General features: G+C 41.5%; 1 protein-coding gene across 5 annotated transcripts in view; it reads right to left on the reverse strand.

The window, feature by feature from the left end:
* The window catches only part of ZSCAN23 (zinc finger and SCAN domain containing 23), a 55,933-nt gene extending 51,370 nt beyond the window's left edge, over positions 1 to 4,563 (reverse strand). For all 5 annotated transcript variants that reach the window (XM_049886813.1, XM_049886823.1, XM_049886806.1 and 2 more), the window contains exon 1: positions 4,224 to 4,563. The gene's annotated coding sequence lies outside the window, so the exon portion shown is untranslated. The remainder of the gene's footprint in view (positions 1 to 4,223) is intronic.
* Positions 4,564 to 6,000: the final 1,437 nt, after the last annotated feature.

Below are 6,000 nucleotides of genomic sequence, written 5' to 3' on the forward strand. Positions count from 1 at the left end.
CCAAAATATGTGTCAATTTGGCTAGGCTATTTTTTTTATGATTCCAGTCTTGTGTGATTGTCTACCATTTTGTCATCTGATGTGATTTTCCTATGTGTTGTAAATTCTATCTCTATGATGTTAATGAGGCAGTATGAAAGGCAGTTATGTTAATGAAGTAGAACTCAATCTACAAGATTATGTTGTATCTTGAGCCAATCTCTTCTGAGATATCAAAGAGAGCAGAAAGAGAAACTTCATGCCACCAAGAATAAAGAACCAGGAGGGGAGAACATCCTTTGGACCCAGGGTCCCAGCACTGAAAAACTCCTAGACCAGGGGAAGATTGATGGCATGGACTTTCCCCCAGGGCCAACAAAGAAAGAAAGCCTTCTCCTGGAGCTGGCACACAGAATTCTGACTTCTAGCCTCCTAGACTATAAGAGGAAACCCTGGTGGCTTGGTGGTTAAGTGCTATGGCTGCTAATCAGAAGGTCAGCAGTTTGAATCCACCAGGCTCTCCTTGGAAACTCTATGGGGTGGTTCTACTCTGTCCTGTAGGGTCGCTATGAGTTGGAATCGAGTTGACAGCAATGAGTTTGGTTTGATTTTTTTTTAGGCTGTGAGAGAATAAATTCCTCTTCGTTAAAGCCAATCCACTTGTGGTATTTCTGTTATAGCAGTACTAGGTAACTAAGACAGTGTCTGACCAGGCGAGTTGTTGTTTGTCTTCGGGTGGATCCCCACTCATGGTAACCCCAAATGTGCAGAGTAGAGCTCCTCCATAGGGTTTTCAAGGCTGTTACCTTTCAGAAGCATGAGGGCAACTTTCTAAAATAAAAATAATTATGCAAACTAATGACTGCTAAGTAACATTCTTGGGCAGAGGCTTTCAAACTTTTTTTAACCAGGATACTCCGTAAGAAATATTTTATATTGTGACCCAGAACACACATACACGTGTATATGAATGTATAAGTTTGTGCATGTGTGAGATATACACACACACAAATAACTGAAACAAAAATTTCACAGAATACTATTTATGCTTACTTTATGTAGCATACTGTCATGGATTGAATTGTGTCCCTCCAAAACGTGTTATAAATCCTAACTCCTATACCTGTGGCTGGAAACCCTGGTGGTGGTTAGAGTTATGGCTGCTAACCAAAAGGCTGGCATTTCGAATCCACCAGGCTCTCCTTGGAAACCATATGGGGCAGTTCTACTCTGTCCTATAGGGTTGCTCTTGAGTTCAATCCACTCGACAGCAATGGCTTTAGCTGTTTTTGGTATATCTGTGGTTATAATCCCATTTGGGAGTGGGTTTTCTTTATTATGTTAATGAGATAGTATCAGTTTAAGGCACTCTAAGAGACGTGGAAATCCATTGGAGGTTTTGAGCAGAGTGACAAAATTTTACTTAACATTTTAAAAGTACAATTCTAGCTGCTGTGAAAAGCACAGACTTTGGGGGAAAGGTGAAGACAATTAAGAGGTTGTGGCAGTAATCCAGGGGAGAGATGATAATGGTTTAAACAATGGTGAGCTGAGTTTGTACTAGAGTGAGAAAGTTTTGGGGTGTAAATATCAAATAGGTAAGTTAAGAATACATGCTCTCATATTACTTGATTAACCCAGCATGGGTTCAAGAATTAAACAGTCACTCGTGCTCTTTTTTCAACCTTCTAGGACCCTGGAAAAATAAGACTCTTTTTCCTACTTGATAACCCCTTGGTTTCAAGTCAAAAGTTTTCCTATTCATAGACAATGTAGCTAATGCTTTGAGCTCTGCCAATAGGAAATCTCAGTACAGTCATATTCTAGTATGTGGTGTCTCAATTCTTTACTCAGTTTCACTAAGAACAATTTTCCTCTTTTCTGTTTATATCCTGAGGCCCTTTTTGTTTCCTTCCCCTGGTTTTGCTTTTATCTGGTAAGCTGAAAACCCAGGTCCTCCACTCTAGAAAAAAAGACCAGGCCATATTAGTTCTCTTTGAACCTAGTTTGTCTAAAAGGCTACCTAAGATTTTATAACCTTGCCCTACTGGTCACAAAAAAAAAAACAAGCACACGGTTATTAATTTCCCATTCAGGATCACTACCTTGTTGTATACACTGGGTATACAACTAGCATAATAATGTCCTCTTACTTTAAAAAAATAAAAAATACATCTGCATTTTAAGCTGTTTTTTCTTTGAGCCAAGGCAAGCCTAACACCCCCAAATCTACCATCATTCTTGTAGAGGGATGCTCTTTACCAAGGATACACATGTAGGTGAAGACAAGTACTAAGTATACAATGCAAACGTGCTTTAATCATAATTCAACCCCCCACCACCACCACCGTTCTTGCCTCTGCTGTCACCATCAATAACTCCCCACTGCTCACTAGGTGAATTCCAAACTCTCCTGCCTGGCTCAATACCAGTCAGACCTCTAGCTTCCACTGTCTCACTCTGCTCTTGAGTTCCTCTAGTCCGCATGCAAAAACCCTCAGCTCCAGTTAGACTATTCTCACTATTTTTAATCAGGCTTTTTTCATCTCTGCTCTGTGTCCTTGGTCTACATTCTTCATTTATTCAAACTGTACCCCATCTGTGCAGTTTGATTCAAATCTCACAGTCTCTCTGAAGTCTTCCTCATTTATTCCAGCCCACCCACTTTCTCCTTCTGGCTCTTATATCCTCTGCTGTCTGACCTCTACTTTTAACCCTTAGTCACTATCTACCTTTCACTTTTACTTCTTCTCACATTTCTTTTTAAATCCAAAAAATATAGAGGAATATAGAATTCCTGCACCAAGTCCTACACCAGAAATAGCCACTGTTAAAGACTGGAATCTCTACTTTCAGACATTTTCTAGGAATATACAATCATTCACACATACACACACACAGTTGATATAGGCCCATATTTTTCCTATGCATGTAAGTAGGAGGTAGTATAGGTAGCAGGAAACAAAGACAGGCAGACCTGGCTGTAAATTCTGACTAACAATGTGATCTTGGCCAAGTTACTTGATTGATTTTTCTGAGCCCCAATCTCTTCATGTATGAATTGAGGATGACAACTACCTTGCAAAGTTGAGAACAGTAAATGAGATAATATATATAAAGTAATTTTTCACAAAGTCTGGCACGTAATGAATATGCAAATTAACTACTTTTTAATTAGATAATGTACACTTTTTGTACAATGATGGTTTAACCAATGGTTTCTACCTTCCCTTAGGGCCAGGACTGTATTCTTTTCTATTGCCCAAAGCAAACATGGGGGGGCATGTGGGGAAACACACATACACAAGCACAGGCAGAAATGGCCAATTCACCAGGTTTGCAGACACGCTGTGACAGACATACGTCTTCAGATACATACTCCTCTCTAATTTTAAATGATAACTAGAGGCCCAGACTACTGAGACCCAAAGAGGGGTAGGATCTGACTCAAGTTAATGAAATAACTTTCTGGGTTGTGCCTATAAAACTAACACAGAAGCAGAGAGAGGAGTCAGCATAGCAAAGGGTTTAAGAAAATGGACCCTGGAGCCAGAAGGCCTGATTTGAATCCTGACTACACCTTTTACAGGCTGTATGATCCTGGGCAAGTTACTTAACCACATGTTCTTCAGTGTAAAAAGGGAGGCAGGGAGTGACAGGTAGTAACAGTGCCTATCTCATCAATATAAGTTCACCTCAATAATATTTGGGAAATGCTTAGAACAGTGCTTGGCTGGCACATACCAAAAAAAAAAAAAAAACTCATTGCCATGAAGTCGACTCTGACTCATAGCAGTCCTACAGGACAGAGTAGAACTGCCCCACAGGGTTTCCAAAGAGCGGCCGGTGGATTCGAACTGCCAACCTTTTGGTTAGCAGCCAAACGCTTAACCACTGTGCCATTTTTTGGTGACACATTATAAAGCTATCTCTACTTATTGTTTAAAATAAGGCCACAGTTGAGAAAGACAGAAGTCGGAAAATACAAACATTCCTTGATATCAAATCTATTTGGATCCTAAGAGGAGGATGGGGAAGAGTTCACAGTGGCACCGTTACTAGGGCAGGGTAGCTGAAGGGCTCAGGAATACACAAAAGGGGGTGGGAGGAAGGTAGTCTGTTCTTTATGAAATAAGGCCATGCCAGGCTCCGAGCAGCCTCCTCTCATCGTTTCGGCCAAACTCTGGCCAAGAAGTCCCCGCCGCCCTCTCCCCACACTCAGTCCGGGGTCGCAGCACACACACCGCCCTTCCGAAGGCATTCGAAGACAGGTCCCGACCCTTCAGCAGCCTGGACTCGGAAGCTCACCGAGGCATCCGTGAGACGACAGGCCAGCTGGCCCAGATCGCTCCACCTCTGAATCCTTGACAACCGCAACCCAGGGAATGATAAACTACAAAGGCCGGAAGTGCGTCATAACGCCCGCCTTTTCAGCGGAACAGTGCTTCTGGCAGCGTTCTTTCTAGGAACCTCGGAGGTTTCCACGCATTTGTGGTGGTCTGGTCTTATTCTCGTTCTAAAAAAAAAAAAAACACTGCTGTGGAGTCCATTCTGACTCATAGCGACCCTGTTGGATAGAGTAGAACGGCCCCACAAGCTTTCAAGCTATAATCTTTAGGGAAGCAGACTGCCACATCTTTCTTCCGGAGACCAGCTGGTGACCTTTTTCTGGCCGGCGGGCACTTAACCACTGCGCCACCAGGACTCCTAGACCCTTTCGGGGTGTAGCGGAAGGGCACAGAGATTTACAAGTTATCCTGTTAGGTGCCCTCCAGTCGGTTTGATTCACAGCGACCTTATGTGTAACAGAAGGAAACCCTGCCCTGTGTCATCCTCACAACAGTAGGTATGTTTGAGCCCATTGTTGCAGCCACTGCGTCAATCTATCTTGTTGAGGGTCTTCCTCTTTTTCACTGATCTTCTACACGTATTAACTCATTTACTCCGTATAACAACCCTGTGACTTTGGTACAATTACCTCATTTTCCAGATGAGGAAACTGAGGCACATTCCTTCTACATTAGATGGCATTTCCTGCAAAGAACGCCCCCCCCCATTTTTATTACAATAAACTCATGGATTTTTTCTAAAGTCAGTGTTATACTTAATTTCTCTCATTGTTTTGATGCTCAAAATACTCCAAATTTTGTTAGTGGGAGCTCCTTCAAGCTGGTTCCTATGTCCTTTTGGCATGTTCCAGCCAGTTTTTGTGTACTTTCTTACTTTCTCACACAAGATGTTTCAAGCTCCTTTTGTGCTTTCCGTGCTGTAGACCAGGAATCAGTCATGGAATCATGGTTACTTTTAGTGGGGAATGGTGTACAGAAGCCAAAATCTTGGTTCTGGGCAATAGATAAGCTCATTGCTACTGGGATATACTTTTAGGCTCTGTCAGTGAACAAGAGCTGAAAAATATATATATGTGTATGTGTGTACATGTACCCTACAGGACAGAGTCCCATAAAGTTTCCAAGGCTATAATCTTTATGTAAACAGATTGCCACATCTTTCTGGAATAGCTGGTGGGTTCAAACTTCTGATCTTTCAGTTAGCAGCCAAGCACTTAACCACCGTGCCACCAGGGCTCCTCTGTGTGTATACACACACACACACATATATATGTATTTTAATCAGAATTTTATAGGATATTTTTTTCTAAATCAAATACAGCTCTACAGGATCCTTCATTTTCATCATCCCATATTTGTTTTTCCTTTCTCCCAAAGTGGAACCCTGATCCCCAACATCAGTATGTTCATTCAGTTTGCTCTCTTATTAGAAAAATAGTTTCAATATCACTAGCAACAACACACCTACTAGTATAGTTTCACATTTCTTTGCAGTTTTTTTTTTTTTTTTTGGCTATATCCTATTCAGGGAGTATAGTCAGAGTACTGTACACATACCTTACTCGAATTATTAGATTATGTTATAAATTTGATGTACAGTTGGATCATTTGTTTGTATTCAATTTCAGCGTTTGCTTTCCTTTCATCCCTTTTTATTTCCCTCTTGAACATG

Source organism: Elephas maximus, chromosome 1, assembly GCF_024166365.1.
Source record: "Elephas maximus indicus isolate mEleMax1 chromosome 1, mEleMax1 primary haplotype, whole genome shotgun sequence".
Taxonomy (NCBI): domain Eukaryota; kingdom Metazoa; phylum Chordata; class Mammalia; order Proboscidea; family Elephantidae; genus Elephas; species Elephas maximus.